The 18278-nt window shown below is 45.4% G+C and overlaps 1 long non-coding RNA gene across 1 annotated transcript; it reads left to right on the top strand.

The window, feature by feature from the left end:
- The first annotated feature begins 3899 nt into the window (after positions 1-3899).
- On the top strand, positions 3900-16372 carry LOC132428897 (uncharacterized). The gene is made up of 3 exons (XR_009520255.1): positions 3900-4009; positions 12768-12918; positions 16267-16372. It is a non-coding gene; the product is annotated as an uncharacterized lncRNA (long non-coding RNA).
- The last annotated feature ends 1906 nt before the right edge of the window (positions 16373-18278 follow it).

Below are 18278 nucleotides of genomic sequence, written 5' to 3'. Positions count from 1 at the left end.
AAAAATGCCAAGCTCTTTTCTAAAGTAACTGTGCTATTTTACATTTCTGCCAAAAATGTGTGACAGTTCCAGTAGCTCTGCAACCTCGCCAGCACTTGGAATTGTCAGTTCATTTTTGTTTTTAGGCAAAGTAATAAGGATGTAGCTGTGTCTCACTGTGGTTTTAATTTGCATTTTCCTGATGATAGATGATCTTGGGTATGGGTACGGAGAACATTTTGACGGAAAATGGGTTTGGCACGTAATGGGTGCTTGGTAAACATCCACTGCGGGAGCAAATCAATGTCACCATCACCATCCTCTTCAACACCCTCACTTCTGCAAGAAGAGATGAGAGCTTGAACAAAAGCGGCGACAGTTGTGTAGAAGAAATATCAACATGAAGGAGAAAGAGGTCACAGGCCTGCATGACTGAGCACAGGGAGACTGAGATTGGGTCTCACGTGTCTGACTCGGGCGCTTGGCCGACATGGTACCCGTCTGTGAGGCATGGACCCGGGGAGAGGAGTGGGGCGAGGAGAAAGACACCAGCTCCAGCCGTGGATGTGGGGAGCCTCAAGGCCGTGGGGCCCGTCAGCGGGCGTGTTCTGGAGGCCAGCAGAGTGGCTTCGTCTGGTTCATGTCTGGGCTCCCAGGGCCTCACCAGAGCCCCACGTGGATACGGGTGTAGACAGGGGTTCAGAGCGTGTCCTGTGGGGTAGACATCTTATTTCACTTCTCACAGCATCCCCGAAACACAAGCCACAGACAGGGCTGTGCCAGTCAGAAGACTGACTTTCCCAAGTTCACGGTGTTAACTACTCATTTGCTGGGACTTGAACCCATACTTGCTAAGGGCCATTTTTAGCATTTCTGCAAATTAGGAAAAAATGCCAATTGGAAACAGGTGCCCGTTCTGGACAGACGCCACTTCCTCTGGCTGATGGGCCCGGAGCCAGCCCCCGTGGTTTGCCAAGTGGAGGACAGGCTGGACTTCAGCCCCTCCTCACCCCCCAGGGCCCCCGCGCAGGGCACGAGCACACCTGAGACCTCGCCTCTTCAACTACAGCCTGAAGTTTCTGATCTCGCTGGTCAGCGAAAGTGAGCCCGCTGAGTAGAGCCAAGCCTCGCTCACATATGAATACAGTCATTAACTTACACAGAAGGAGGCTTCAACTTACAAACTTCCCCTGGTATAAATATATCAACTCTATGGTTGCCTCACTTTTGAGTGTTTACTGATCATTATCGATTTCACAGTGCCTTTCAAGTGCAAAAATAACCAGCATGTTGAAGATGGTGCTGCAAAGGGGCAAGTGGGCACAATGAAATGAAATGTAGATTTACACTGATGGGTGGGCATTCCTTGCTTATAAATATCCCATTGGATTTGCATACTAAAGCATCCATAAACTGAGGAAGCGGCTTTTGCACATTCCTATAAAAACCAGTATGATTACAGCACCTCTCTAACACATCTGCATATAAACTTAAACTTTATCAAAGGGCAGAGGACCTGGTCAGACGTTCATTTCCCTTCTTGCTCCCCCTTGTCGAGGACAAGGCAGGTAACAGAAGCTGGGGCGATGTGGGTGTAGAGGTGGCTGGGGAGGAGAATAAACACAGATGTACCCCAGTCAGAAGGCTCTCAGCTCCCCACACCAGGGAACCCTGACCCAAGGGAGAACGGGTCAAAAGCACAAACTCCCAAGTGCTGGGAATTCAGCAGAGAATGTGTCCTGGGTTTGAGATGCCAACAGTTCCTGTTTTAAAGCCCATGTGTGTGCAGCAAAGGAAGAGGAAATGATAAAGTAATAAGAGCTAAATTTAACCCCATTTCACAGATGAGGAAACTGAGGCACAAAGCTGGTTAGCGGAGGAACCCATATTCAAACCAGGCAGGTGCGCCAGTGTCCACGCGATACCCACGGCACCACCTGCCCCTCAAGAGGAGGCATCCGTGTCCACATGCGAACACCTGCTCACATATACCTCGGTGGGCTTGTGTAAGATCACACACCTGAGGAAGCTGGAAATGTCTGTGAAGACCGAATCCCGCCCCCCCGCTGTGCACTGAAGAAAGGAGAAAAGTAGCCATTTCGTCTGCTGCATGGAAGACACCTGTGATGCTGGACATCAAAGATGGCCCTTCTGCCAAGCAGAGCAGTCAGGGAATAAAACCAGGGCCGGCCCCGTCAGACTGAGCAGACACAAGTGCAAATTCCAACGGCCTCCGTGACAAAGGGAAACGAGCCCCCCACGGCTGGCCTCCTGCTCTCCAACCAGGGCCGTGGCGGTGTGAGGGGAAGGCACCGAGCGCAGCTGAGGTCCACACTGGCCCTCCCCGTGGCCCCGCTGCCCCCTCTCCATCGGGGTGCCTTGACTGTCCCAACCTCCGTGATACAAGAAAGGACGTGCCAGGCTTTATAAATACAGAATCTCAGTGCTGTACACCTGCAACCAACACAATAGTCTAAGTCAGCTCTACCTCCCTAAAACGATGAGAGTAAATCAACAAACGAATAAATACAACACAGCAGGTGGACCTCATTCCTGAATACAGAAAAATAAAGTTTCATCAGCAAGAGGTCTTTTTTGGCAAACACAGAGCCTGTAGGTGGCCGGGCATGATCCAGCAGCCTGGGCTTCAGCGCTTTGTGCTGGTTTGATGGTCAGGCCTCCTGGCTGCCCTCCCTACACCTGCTTGTCGGATGTCCTCAGCAGAGATGACCGTTCCCTCAGGAGCTTGACACGCCAGCAGGAGCTCCACGCACCTCATGTTAAAGGCTTCAAGCTCTTCCAGGGTCCAGACACAGCTGATCACCCTGACATGAGGGAGAGGGGTCTGAACCTCCACAATGGCCCTCCATCTCACCCTCACGCACAACCATTGGGCCCAGGTGAGGTGCCCAGGTGGGGCCTGTGGACGGGAACTCCTCCCCGCAACCCGCTCCCTCCTGGGTCACTATGCAGCCAGCAGTGCTGGGCTGTGTCAAGAAGCATCTCAGCAGGAAGAGCTATAGGGTCTGAAGGCTGGGGGCCCAGGACTGTGGGCGTGTCTGGCGAGAGCTCCCTTCTGGTCGGTGTGCATCATTAGAAATTAACCCTATCCCCAAGGGCCCTTCCCATCCAACTTCCTGCATCCAATCAGAATGCGAGCAAAGCCAGCCTGCTGTTAGGACACACTCAAATCTCCACCGCCCTCGAGTGGCAAAGGGTATAATTCCCACTTCCGTCAAAATGCCAGACGAGTGGGGCAGGGCCTGGCTGTCTGATTCCCACACAGCCACTGCCCTCGGACGAGGCACCCCACATCGGGAAAGGGAGGAGTGGGGACGGAGACTTCCTGAGTGGGCAGGTCACCACCCTGGTGCTAACCAAATTGACCAATCTGTTCCTCAGCCCCCAGACAGAATCCTCCACCACAAGAGTTACAAAACATCTGAGGGACCTGCACAATTCGTAGCAATCTCCAGGAATGGAGAGCCCTCGGTAGCCCATGTCCATAGTTTCTCAGAGGGCATCCTGACACCCATTCCCTCTGAGGAGGAGCTGTAGCCACCCAGATGGTCTGCTTTCTAACACTTATGGACCCGCTCAACCCCGGGTACAGAGTGAACGAGAAGCAGCCTGACTTCCGTCCCAGAGGGTTGGCGATTCAGGAACCCGACAGCTGGCCTGTGTTCAGCGTAGGCTTTCTGTACCTCTCAGCAGCTCCCCACCCCTGAGCCAACATGTGGGACAGTTTATGGCATGTCAACTCAGTTAATATTGCCATAAAGAAACCCATGAAATGCTGATGCTCCAGTAAAGCCCTGACAACTCATATCTAAAGCTCCTTTATTTCTTCCAGATGCCACGTCAAACGTGAAATCAACCAACCTCTCAGAAGGCCAAGCCCTGCACTGCCTTTCTCCAGGAAAAGGTCATGTCCCACTCAACAATGGATGTGCGGAGAGATGAAGGACGAAGGATGTCAAGAAACCAAAACAAACTGACCAGAAATAACTTTCCATGTGTGACTCTGTAGGTATGTGTGTATTTGTTCCATCAGGATTGGCAGGGGGTGGGGTGGGTATAGGTAGGAGAAGCAGCAAGGTTGAAGAGATAGTTCCCAGGCACAGAGCCATGCTTCCTGGGATTCGGGGTCCCAATGACCATCCAAAAATGTATCTCACCCACTCCTTTCCCCCCTTTTCTGTAAATGGATAGAAAGCTTGATAGGATGCAAGTCAGAGTCCTGCCAATCACAAGCCTACATTCTCAACTCAGCACTAAAAATTTAGGAATTTTTATTACCCGCCTGCTGCTCGAATTTCTTCCTGTCTAAGCTCTGTCTCCTCATGGAAAAGGAAGTCTAAAGTTCACCCTTCCTTCATGTCACCCAGTTTTGACTCCAATCAGATGAAGAGGTGTCTCTGCACCCAGTTTCCCACCATGTCTTAAACAGCCCATGACTCAGCACCAGCATCCTTTGGTCCCTGTCTCTCAAGATGCTTTATGGGGATAAATAACCCTGTTAACAGAGACAAATAACAACAGGGGAAAAGATAAATGAAGAAGTATGAGGCTCAGACATGAGAGGAGATGGAAGCCAACGAGGTAAAAACACACAATAAGGTGATCACAGGCAGAAAAAATGACCAAGAAGGCTATGATCCCAACATGGAATCATAGAATTCCAGCCCCTGCGATTAAGCTCAGAGGGGCAAGGGCACCAAAGGTTAGGACACTAGGGCCTCCCTCAGTCCTGGAGCCAAGATGGTAACATAATGGAGTGGAGTGAACAAGGGCTCTGGGGTCAGACAAGCCCAAGGCTGCACACAAGTCCTACCCCTGCCGGCGGAATGTCTAAACCCCTTCGCCGCGCCAAGCTTCTAGAACCCTCGTGATGGTGTCAGGACACTGGGGAGAGAACTGATTCTGTGCAAGTGAGCCCAGTTCCCAGATGTATGTGAGTCACAAGAATCAGAGACTTCATGAAATAGTCGTGCTGGAAGACAGAAGATACGGGGCAAGTCGCCAGTCCGCCCGCTTCACCAACTCTCTCGATGCCACTCTGCCGGCTGACTTCCTCCCCGTGAGCTGACTGTCACTCTGACTTCACGGCATCACGATGGAACCACATCTCCTGCCTCTCTTGTTCACCTCCTCACCATCTTCCTCTTCCCATACTTTGTGCACTCCATGCTTTTGTGGTGGCCCACCTCCAGAGTGAGCCCACCCCTAGCATTCACATCCTCATGTGGTCCTCTCCCCTCCTGAAGGAACGGGGCTGGCCTGTGTGAACCAGGAGGGTATGGCAGCCATGCCAGGGGGGACTCCTGCTTTGCTCTCTCAGATCACTTGCTCTGGGGGAATCCAGCTGCCATGCTGTGAGGACACTCGTGAAGCAACAGTAAGGAGAGGGGTTCCATGAGGCAAGGAACGGAGGTCTCCTATGAACCTCTGAGTTCATAGGAGTATGGGAATAAGAGTATGGGAATAAGCCATCTTAGAAACAGATCTCTAGCCCCGATCAAGCCTTCAGATGACAACAACCTGACTGCCATGTCCCAGAGAGACTCCAACTGCAGCCACCAGCTAAGCCACTCCAGGACTCCCGACTTGCAGAAACAGTGTGACATAATAAATGTATACTGTTTTGAACCATTCAATTTTGGGGTAATTTGTCAAACAGAAATAGAAAACAAATACAATCTCCCATTGTATGTTTCGGCCTCTGACCACCATTCCCTGGCCATATGACAGTAGGATCCCCAAGTTTGTACATGTATCTCCAGGACAGATTTTTCAGGACTTGGACCATGGCTTCCACTGACTGGACACTTCTGTCCCACTCAACTTGATCATTCCATCAAGACCAAATTTCTTTCCTACAAACAGACTCACTCCAGAAGCCCTTACATTTGATTAATGCTATGCTGTATAGTTTTTTTTTGGGGGGGGATGGAATTTTCAAAACAGTATCTACTTCAACTTTTTATCATAATTTTGTAAGGTAGGAAAGGAAAAACGTTAGTCCCATTTTACAGAAGAGGAAATCGAGGCCCAATGCATTTAAATACTGACCTGCACAAAGATACAGCTACTGTGTGGTAGAACTAGGATTGGAAACCAGGTCTTTTTCCACTGCCTCTTCAAGAAAGACAAATCAAATATCCAGTGATCCGACCTTTAGGACTAGGCATCTACGTAATTCAGTGTGGCCTCAACTGCCACACAGTTTTGTAAAGGCAGAGCCCTCACAGACATGCCAGGAAGAAAAATGAGATGCTACCAATCACACCAGGCATCTGCTGCTCTGTAGGAAAGCACCACAAAGTTTAGCACCTTCACACAACACGGCGTTACCATCTCTCTTGCCTCTGGGGTTTGACAGGCTCAGCTTGGAAGTTCTCGCCTGAGGTCCATCAGACTGTTGGTTGAGGCTGCAGTCACGTGAGACCTTGTCACTCACGTGTCTGCTGCCTGGTGGGGATGCTTGAACAGCTGGAACTGACTGAGAACCTCTCTCTCTGTGCAGCCTCTCCGTGTGTGGCTTTTTCTTCTTTACAGCCTGGCCATCTTAGGGGAATCAAACCTGTCATGTCGGGCCTGAATTCTTCCATGTGTTCCAAGAGCAAGTCTTCTAAGAGGCTCGAGCAGAAGCTGCAAGTCTTCTCCTGGTGTGACCTCAGGAGTCCCAGGATGTCACTTCGAGCACATCCTAACAGTTAAGCAAGTCACTAAGGCCAGTACAAGCTCAAGGGAGTAGGGAAGCAGGCTCCGCCTCAAGGCCCACCTAAAGGCAGGCACACAGGAAAGGAAGGCGGTGACGAGGTGACTGTCAGCATCTCTGCCGCTAACAATCACAGTCCAGCCTCGGGCCCCAATGTTTCGGCCCTCCTTCATGAAAAATATACTCGCCCCCTCCCAAGGCCAATAAACTTTTATCCCACTACAGAAACAGCTCAAAACCCAGGATCGTAACACCTAAGTTAGGTTCAGGTACAAAGGAGCCTCCTTTGGAACAGCTCCTTGAGTGCATTTTGTTTTGATCTGACTCCTATGAAATAAATAGTGTTCTGCCCACCAACTGCCCACCACCCAGCCCTGACACGTACCCATGAGACAGGCACAGGATAACTGCAACATACCCTATTGCTCCAATGGAAGAGAAGACAGTGGTACACAGCAGTCACTGTTTCACAGCAACTCTGAAATGCTGTTGGACACATGTTGCTAGTTCCTTGGTTAGGGCCCAGCCCTGTTCCCACAAAATGATTCTCATTCTTTCCTCGGGGCTTTTGGTTCATACCTTGAATTTTCTTTTCTTTCCATAAGAAATGGTCCTAGTTTTAAACTGAAGCCTCTTCATTTTCCTCCTGCTCATAGAAGAATGACAGTCTAAAGGCCTTTTCTATACTGTCTCTGTTCCTGTTAGTCCCAGCTGACATAATTCCTTTAAAAAATCTGTAGTCTTCCTGTATATCAAATTATAAGCCATTCACTGATGCAAAAGCCATAGCCACTTTTTCTTTCTGAGATGGTCCCTTTTCTCTTTCATCCATCGGCCTCAGAGCCCAGATACTGTGGAATGGCTCTTAAGGTCCTCAGATGCCTTTTGTCTGGTTTAAAGGGTCTACAAGGTAGTCCCTTCAGATTTTTTCTGGCAAATCTAGTCTAAGAGACACAGATTTAATATTCTTAGAAGCCTTACTAGTATGCATGCCCTTAACTCTTCATGAAGTCTCAACGAAAGGTCTTATAGCTTTGACACTTTTACTCTGAAACCATAATTTATTCATAATGCCCTAGATTTTAATCTCTTCCCTGAGGGCACTGCTAGTTTGAGAAGCTTTTGCTGGGAGAGACTAAGGATGAGAAATAATTGTATTTTTGAACCTAGTAAGCCAGGGTTCATTTCCATTTCTTAGAAATTCTGCTTGAAACTACATGGTTCCTTCTTCAGCTCCTCTCCACTCGTACTTTGTAACAGGCAGCTAGAAGCAGCCAGTTGGCACCTTTTACATTCTGCCTGCAAATCCCTCTGGCCAGATCCATGAGTTCACTGGGTGCTCTCTCTCTTCCACATTATCACAGCTGATGGTGCATCAAAATTTCTACCATATATGTGATACATACAAAACAAGTGCTCCTTTTGCTCTAACCTCCAGCAACACCCTCACCAATGGTCTCGTTGAAGTCTTTCCAGATTTTGCTAACAGAATTTTTGTGGCTATTCCAACTTCCACCTCAATCACTTGTCCAAAAGCAAATGCCACATTCTTTCAGCTTATGTTATAGCAGCACCTCACTTCTAGGTACCAAATTCTGTTCCAGTTATCAACTTCTGCTTTATAAACTACCCGACTTCAAGATTTACCATAAAGCTACAGTCATTATGGCAATGTGGTAAAAACTAGAAAACTCCTAGAACATAACATAGGAGAAAACCTAGATGACTTTGGGTATGGTGATGACTTTTTAGAAACAACACCGAAGTCATGATTCGTGAAAGAAATCATTGATAAGCTGGACTTCCCTAAAATTAAACACCCCTGCTCTGCAAAGGATACTGTCAAGAGAAGATAAACCACAGACAGGAGAAAATATTTCCAAAAGACACCTCTGATGTCAGAAATTTACAAAGAACTCTTAAAACCCAACAATAAAATAGCAAACAACCAGATTTAAAAACGAGCCAAAGACCTTAACAGACACCTCACCGAATAAGATGTACAGATAACAAATAAGCATATGAAAAGATGCTCCATGTGGTATGGTATCAGAGAAATACAAAGTTTAAAAGCTATGAGATACCACTGCACACCTATTAGAATGGCCAAAATCCAGAACACTGACAACACCAAATGCTGACGAGGACGTGGGGCAAGAGAAACTCTCATTTATTGCTGGTGGGAATGCAAAGTGGTACCAACACTTTGGAAGACAGTTTGCAGGTTTCTTACAAAACCAAACATACTCATGCCATATGATCCAGCAGTCACGCTCCTCAGTATTTACCCACAGGAGTTGAAAATTACAGCCACACAAAAACTTGCAATGGATATTTATAACAGCTTTATTCAAAACTGCCAAAACTAAGAAGCAACCAAGATGCCCTTCAGTAGGTGAATGAAGAAATAAACTATGGTACATCCAGACAATGGACTGTCATTCAGCACCAAAAAGAAATGAGCTATACAGCCATGAAAAGACAGGGAGGACCCTTAAATGCATATTACTAAGTGGAAGAGGTCAGTCTGAAAAGTCTACATACTGTGTGATTCCAACTAATGGCATTCTAGAAAAGGCAAAACTAAGGAAACAGTAAGTAGATTAGTGATTGCCAGGAGTCTGGGGAGGGAAGGGGGTGAATAGGTGGAGCACAGAGATTTTCAGGGCTGTGAAAATAATACCACGAAGAAGAATGATACCATAGTGACCCATGCTATTACACATTTATCCAAACATTTATCCATTATACGTTTGTCCAAACGTATAGAATATACAACACCAAGACGTAACTACATAGACTTGCAGTGACTATGATGCGTCAATGTCTGCTCATCAGTGTGACAAATACTCCATCTGGTGGGGATGCTGACAATGGGGGAGGCTGTGCACGTGTGGGGCAGGGCGTGTATGGGAACCTCTGCACCTTCCCCTCAAAAGTAAAGTTTATAAACTATCCCACAGCTCAGTGACTTAATATACTCTTCTCTCTCACCGTCTGAGAGTGTGTGTGGATTCACCTGCGTAGCTGTCGTGGGTGAACCTCTCACTTGGCCGCAGTCAGAGGGCGATGGAGCCATGTCAGCCTCTCCTCACTCTGTCCTTAGCACAGAGGACCGGAACCCCTAAGGTTCACTGGGCGTCGTTCTCCCTCTGCGCAGCTTCTCCACACGGCTCTGTGCGGCTTCCTCAGACCATGGTGGTCTTGGGGTAACCGGGCCTTACTTGACAGGTGGCTGCTTCCCGCAGAGGGAGCACAGGTCCGGATGAACCACCACACTGCAGTCCACACTCTCTCAGTCCACGTCACCCTTAGTGTCACGGTGTCTTTTTCACAATGTCCCATGCCAACAACAACAATACAAAACAAAGGGGGAAACCCCATGCTTCATTTATTAACTAGTTACCAGCAGACAAATGAATAAGTTATTTCCTAATAACTTAGCTGTTTAAAAAAAACTTAAACTGAAAGACAATATACTTTTATTTCATTCTTACTAACGACACACACACACCCCTGGGGCACCACATAGCTTCTCAAACCTTGAACCAGATCAGAATCAGATTGGATGCAACCACATGCATTACCACGTGCATTCATGCCACAATGATTTGGATACAATACTTGTGGTTTTTTAATCATGTAAACACCAAAAACCAAGGCTTGCAAAGATACGAAATCACCAAAATGAATGTAACATGCTACTGAACCTGTGAACTACCTTGAACCAGGAGTTTTTACAGCATCTGATAGATGTCCAAGTATTTTCCTCCGAAATTTCAAATAAACTGCAGTGTCCCTGGCTGCAGCACCCCACGGTGCCTCGGCTCAGAGTTTGGGAACCACTGTGACACACCAATCAAATCCTGAAACTAGATGGGGAGTTTGAGGAAACAGTTTTCACGGAATGCCATCTTCAACTTCCCCTCCGTATCTACCCGACAGATGGCCAGGCAAACAAGGACTCTAGATTTGGGTCTGCTTGGGCCAGCAGAAGTAAGACACGCAAGCAGAATCAGGGTAAAGTGTGGGTCCACAGGAGTAATTCTAAAGCACGCTAAAGAAGTCACTATTTATTTGTAGGCCATTTAGTGTAACTGCTTTTGCATCTTTGAATTTCTATACCCATAATTTGCAACACTCTGCTTAGAAATCTCCTCAGTGAAACATCTAAGTTCATCAATTACAATATCTACTTCCTACAAAAACACTAGGAAACAATTTGGCCCAAGGTCTTTGACACTTTATAATATGGATCGCCCTTCCTCCAATTCCCAATGCCAAGTTCCTCATTTCCTTCTGAGACATCACCAGAATCACCTTTCAGGTCCCACATCCCTCTGATAACCTCTTCAAGGCAATCTTGGCTTTCTCTAAGTTTGTGCCTCAGAACTTGCCCAGCCTCTACCCATCACCCAGTCCCAAGGCCACTTCCTCACTTTCAGGTGTTCGTTGCAGCAGCACCCCATTTGTAGGGACCGAATCTTAGTTTCCTAGTGCTACTGTAACAAATCACCACAGACCAGGTGCCTTCAACAACAGAAGTTCATCTCCTCACGGTTCTGGAGGCTGGAAGTCCAAGATCAAGGTGCTGGCGGGTTGTATTTCTCCTGAGGCCTCTCAGTGTGGCTCACAGGTGGCCACCTTTCCTCTGTGCCTACACCCTTCTGGGGTCTCGTCCTCTTCTTATAGGGACACCAGCCCTGTGGGAATCGGGTCCCCCCTTGTGACATCATTTAACCTAATTAACTCTGTAAAGGCAGTATCTCCGAATGCAGTCACTTAGAGGTTTGAGGCTTCAACATATGGAATTCAGGGAGAAGCAATTCAGTCCATAATAGAAATATGTTGGGGGTGGGGATGCCCTGTGTCATTTCCTTAAGAGATTTTTCTTTTGAAGCACAGGCTCTTAAATTTTCATATATTGCCTTCTGAGGGTCCTTGAACTCCAGAAATTGCATGCAAAAATACCATGTGTATGAACTTTTCCAGAGAGGGGGTCTATATTCACTGTTCTAAATGCTGTATGCACCATGGAAAGATTTTTAAAAGATGCCAAGTCCCCTACACAGAGGCTCTAATTTAATGCCTGCTGGGTCGGCGTCAGGAATGGTATTTTGTAACGTTCTCCATTTGATTCTATTGTGCAGTCAGGACTAGGAGTCACTGGTCTGACTGACTGACTGACTGATCGACTGGAATGATAAATGATCTTAGTTTATGCACAGTACTTTCACATTTCTCAAACTTTACACAATAATCATGTTGTTTTATAATCAGAAAAAATTTTTAAGGAAGAAAAAAATTTACTGTCTTTAATCCTTAAAAAAAGACGAAAGTCCTGAAACAACCTGGCTGAAGGGCTACACCATCATGTCTTACTTTCCTCCCTTCTCTTAGACTTCCTACTTAAATTGTGGTCTGAAGACCAGCACCATCTGCATTACCTGGAAACTTATTAGAACTGGGGAATCTCAACTCACACACACAGAGCTGCAGAATCTCCAGAACCTGCAGTTAGGAAGGTCCGCAGGTGATTTGCATGGTATGCCAATTAAAGTTTGAGAAGCACCTGTTTATAGTCTTCCCCACATCATGAAGGAGGACGGGAACCACAAAATTTTCAAAACCACTGAGGACATTTTGTTCAGTATGTGATATTAGGAGAGCTTACACAGCAGACCTTGCGCCTTTGTTTGGTGTGGGCTCTGCACTATTTTAGAGACAAAGTCATGTCAGGACCAATTGCAAACAATTAATCCGTAAAGTAACAGCACAAGGAATTACACCCTGGCACAACCCACAGATGACCTATTATTCATTACTGCAACCATTATAGATAATAGCTCAATGATCAGCTGCAGTTGGTCTACATAGCATTCACCTTAAAACATCCCAACAGCCCTTAGTAAAGAAGACAGTACCTGAGTTGTGTAAACATTGAAAAAATGAAAAGAGAGAACGGTCTGGAGAGAAGGAGAGTGGGAGAAGGTGGGTGAAATGGGAGGGGAGGAGAACCATGGTTTTCACCTTCCTGAACATGAGAATCTCAATCCTAATCCCCCAGACTCTCGGGTCCTAATCCTCGACGTCCTCCAAGGATCTCCCGCTACCCCAGTGGTTATTCTGAATAAATAAGGATGTGAGTAGATCAGGAATGAAGAGCAGGAACATGAAGAAACTCCTGTGAAGGATAAGCTACCTGATAAATGTTCTGGGTAAGTTACTAGATGAATTTCACTGGATAAATTACTCTGTAATGATAATAATATTCATACAAGTTTCTGCCTTTTAAAAAATTAATTTTTAAACTTAGTTCATCCACTAAGTCATCAAACTTGGATGTGTATTTTTAACTACTATGAAATGTTTGTATGGAAGTAAAGGTAGAGTGGCTTTAGTTGAGTTTTATATATTTGCAAAAGTCAAGAAACATTTACCCATCCTGGCTGTCTTCTGCACCCAGTCACTCCTTCAGAGGTATCTCATTCATTCTTTCTCTCTATTTATTTACCATGCTCATCACCACCCATGGACATGGGTCCTAGACTAGCAGTCGAGGGCTGTTGGAAGTAATCTGAACCTACCCTTGCCTTTCAGAGCTTTTAATCAAGCAGAAATGCCAGATGGACCAGAAATGATACTAAATAAATAAATGAACAGCTTTAACAGCTGAATATGTAGACAATACAGTCCTATGAATATCAAAAAAGATTTTCTTTCATCATGAACTTTACAAAATATCACCATTAAGATTTTCATCTTAGGGGTGTTCATCTCTGACCACCAATACATTCACTAAACACAAATTTTGAAATCAAACATGCCTTTTCATAAAGCCATAGAAAACATTTGGGGTTATTCACTACCATCAGTATTTGAATAAGAATAACACGTATCTAACCAACAACTATCTATTCAGTATATAATATGAGCCAATATGTATATTAATCTTTGTGTGTTTCACCTTTTTACATTCTTTTATTTTCCAACTTTCTGTGATCTTACATTTGAGGCACTTCTCTTACAGTAGCATATATCCCATCTGGCAATTTTAGTATTTCACTTGCAATATTTAGTCCATTGACATTGAATGTAATTACTGAAAGATGTAAATTACTATCTATTAGATTTATTTCTCTTTTTTAGTGAAGTATAGTTGATTTACAATATTGTGCTAGTTTCAGTTCAGCAAATCCTTTTCAGATTATATTCATTATAAGTTATTACAAGTTACTGGATATAGTTCCCTGTGCTATGCAGCAAATCCTTGTAGATTACTATTTATTTCTATTTGACAGAACCGTTTATGTTCTTTTCTCCCCTTTCTTGCCTTTTTCTTTTAAATTAATATTTGATTATTTGGTTAATTTTCTTTTTATTATTTTGCCTTTCCCCTCTATTAGCTTATTAGTTATCCTTCTTTTGGAAGTTATCCTAGAGATTACAACATACATCTTTAACTACATTCCGATGGAAATTATTAGCGCTAGCACTTTTCTTCAATGCTAGAACCCCAGAATGTCTTAAATCTATTATCTCCCCTCCCAAATTTTGTGTTTTAATTCTACATTTATTTTAAACCCCACAGGACAAAACATTATTACTATTGTCTTGTACCGGTAATATTTATTTATATTTATCCACACAGTAATGCTTTATATTATCATTCTTTATTTATTCTTGTTATTTGCTCTCTTATATCTGGGGTTATTTGTCATCTGTGTGAAGAAATCCTTTTAGTAATTTTTTTAGTGAACCTTTGCTGGTTACAAATTCTCTCAGATTTTGTCTGTTAATTTTTTTTTTACACTTGGTAGTGTATATATGGAACTTTATTTTTATTTATTTATCCACTTTTGGCTGCGTTGGGTCTTTGCTGCTGCGTGGGCTTTCTTTAGTTGCAGCGAGTGGGAGCTACTCTTCATTGTGGTGCACGGGCTTCTCTTTGTGGTGGCTTCTCTTGTTGTGGAGCACAGGCTCTAGGCGCATGGGCTTCAGCAGTTGTGGCACGCGGGCTCAGCAGCTGTGGCTCACGGACTCTAGAACGCAGGCTCAGTGGTTGTGGCACACGGGCTTAGGTGCTCCGCAGCATCTGGGATCTTCCCAGACCAGGGCTCGAACCCATGCCCCCTGAATTGGCAGGCAGATTTGTAACCACTGCGCCACCAGGGAAGCCCTGTTTGTTAATGTTTTCATTTAATTTTTGAAGAATAATTTTGCTAGATACATCATTCTAGGTTGACAGGGTTATTTGGGGGTTTGTCTGTTATTTTGGAATATTAACGATGTTTTATTGTTTTCTGTCTCCCCTTGTTTCTGTTGAAAAAGTCAGATGTTTGTCTTCTTGTTGCTTCTTTAAAGGTGATGTGTATTTTTCCTTTGCTCTTAAGATTTTCATTTTGTCTTTAATTTTCTATAGATTTACTGTGTTGAGTCTAGGTTTCTTTATATTTATCCTGTTCATAGATTCTGGAATTTGTGATTTGCTGCCTTTCATCAGTTTGGAAAAATCATCAAATAGTCAAATAATTTTCTAACCCATCCTAGTTCTCGTCTACTTCTGGAATTACAACTACATTATTTTAGATTCACTGTGTCTGATGCGTACCTTAACCTCTTTTCTGTATTTTCATATTTTTTCCCCTCTGTGCTTCAGTCTGGATGTTTTCTATTGACCTGTATTCTTTCTTCTGCTTAAATCTAATGTTAAACCTACCTACGGAATTCTTAATTTCAGCAATTGTACTTTTCAGTTCTAGAATTCACATTTTTTAGTTATTTTATATTATCGATTATCATTTTAAAATAGTATGAAATTCACAAGAAGTTGCAAGAATTATACAGAGTTCCCATACACCTGATAATAGTGTCTTACATTACCAAATACATTAACAAAACCAGACAATGATACTGTTTAAAATTAAATTCCAAGTTCTCTATTGAAATTTTACTTTTGTTCCTCTTTTCTTCTATTTTCCTGAATATTTTAATCATAATTATTGTAAAGTTCTTGTCTGATAAAGACCTGGAGGTGACTTGAATATTGGAATTTCCTATTATCTGTTGGGTTCTTTCCTCTTGGCTTTCAGCCCTGTTTCTTGGCATGCCTGACAATACTTTACTGACTGTATGACACCAAAAATAATAAGTTGTAGCAGCTCTAAATGATGTCACACTCTTCCCGAGAGGGTTTACCCTTTCCTCTGCTCAGGCAGAGTGTGGATCTGGACCCTAGCACATCCCTTTAAGGAGGGGTTACAGTTCGGGTCAGGCTCTATCCACCTCTGGTTGTTCTTTGGAGGCTCCAGTTGAGAGCCTGGGATTTTCACCAGGTACTAGCAGCACTGGTACACCTTCGACTCTAATTCTTGTCTCCTTTATATTATAAGATTATCAAAGGCTGTGTTCTGTTTTTCAAAGGCTTTATGCTAAGGTTTCATGGTCTCCTGAAATCTGAGACTTTGGCACATGTCTTGAGCAAAAACTGGCAAAGTTTTAGGCTCAATTCTCCAGATTTCCTTTCTGATCCAGGCCCTTCAAATGTCTAATTTTTGTCTCTCCAGCCCCAGAAGACTTGCCAAAACCTCTTCTTGTTTCTGTGCATCTCAGCAGTGATCCTCTGCCTGAGACCTGCATCTGAATCCTCCGTCCCTTGTTTTGAGCCCAGAATCAGCAAATACCCCGAGGGAAAAAGAGCTGCTGAATGCACCCCTGAGGTTTCCCGTTTGAGGTATTTAGGACCTCCAGTCCTGGATGCCTTGGTACATTTCTGATGTGTTCAAATAGATGTTTTTCACTTGACATTTTTACTTGTTCTCAGAGAGAGCACTGATCTACTACAACGTAAGCTATTAATCCAGAGGAGGTGGAAATCCAGAATTGCCTGCCTCTAGATGTTACATTTTGATGGGTGTTGGGAAGAGAAAGGCAGACAATAAACAACAAACAAAAATTAAAGAAGATAATTTCAGAGGATGATAAAGGGTCTGACAGAAATAAACAAGACGGAGTGAACACTACATCTTATATCTGAGGGAAGTACATCCTACAAGGTGCCCTGACGTGTTGTTATGGGCTGAATGTTTGTGTCTCCCCAAAATTCAAACCTAATTCCCAATGTGATGGTGTTTGGAGGCGGGGCCTTTGGGGGGTGATTAGGGCATGAGTGGGATTAGTGTTCTCATGAGAGAGACCCCAGAGAGCTCCCACACCCCTTCCTCCATGTGAAGACACAGGAGGAAGACGGCTATGGCCCAGGAAGCAGGTCCTCACCAGACACTGAGTCTGCCGGCCCTTCATCTTGGGCTTCCAGCCTCCAAAACTATGAGAAACAAATTTGTGTTGTTTAAAAGCCACCCAGTCTATGGTATTCTATAACAGGAGCCCACATTTACTAAGACACTGATTACAACTCACAAAGAAAAGTGCTTCTTACCCCCATTGTGTGGATGAGAACATGGTAATCTTTGGGGCACAGGTGTTCTTCACACTCCAGCAGTCAGACCAGGCTGGGGAAACCTCGGGTAACAAGGCAGCAGGGAAACAGCACTCCATCTGGCCCACAGCCATTAGAGGTTACAGGTCTCAGCACAAAGGCCCCTCACTAACCCAAGTAAGAAAAGAGAGAAGGTCTTCTGAGACGTCCCCATTACGTGCACTTAGAGCCTGCTAGGCAAGAGGCCACAGGAGGGCGCTTCCCGGATCTGCCTTGAGCAGTCGAGGGAGCCATTTGTTCCGAAGGCCACTGGGCTGCCATAACTCATGGGCCCCCTAATTCAGATGAGCTGGGGACGCTGGGCCCTGGAAATGAGCTTTCCCCGCCACCGCACTGCGCTCGGCTCTCAGCCTTCCATCATTTCCAAAGCATTAAGCAGCCTGCAGCTCGAGAATCCTGCCGCTGGGTGACATCTCAACATCTGACATCATTCAGAAGATGGGGCGAGGGTAAAAAGAGCACGTTTTTAATTGGGGACATAAACAATGCTGAGGAAGAAATTACGTTAAAAGGCTTTTCTTTTCCTAAATGGACTTGCAGGATGTGGCTTCCCAGCTGGGCTGCTGTGAGGAGATCGAGTTCAGGGAGCCAAGGAGGTAACTCGGAGCGGGTGACACTCAGGCGTGAGGTGCTGTGCAGAGTGGGGGACACAGCAGACCCCGCCGTCAGGATGCACTGTTCACCTCAAGAGCAGGGGAGATGCGGGCGCAGCTTCACTGTGCTCCCGGAGGCTCTGGGTGTCACAACAAACCAAAGGGGACAGACACTGGGTGTCCATCCAGGAGGGAAAGCCCCTCATCTCCAGAGATCTTCACCTAGATCTCGCAAAGCTGCAGAGGCCCCTCTCCTGCCAAGAGCCTCCCAGACGGCCTTCTCCATACTATGTCCGCTTGGCGGGATTCAGGAAGACTGCTCAGTGCTTTGTCTTCCCAGCTCAGCCTCCACACGAGGAAAAGTAAAAGGAATCAAGAGCCTCAGCTTCCTTCCAAACTTACAGAACCTGCTACGAGCCCTCTGGCAAGAACAAAAGGGCCCATGCCTTCTTGCCTCTGGCTCTTTGCACAGAGTGGCGCCGAGGGC

Source organism: Delphinus delphis, chromosome 8 (assembly GCF_949987515.2).
Source record: "Delphinus delphis chromosome 8, mDelDel1.2, whole genome shotgun sequence".
Taxonomy (NCBI): Eukaryota; Metazoa; Chordata; class Mammalia; order Artiodactyla; family Delphinidae; genus Delphinus; species Delphinus delphis.
This window is presented reverse-complemented; position numbering and strand designations above follow the sequence as displayed.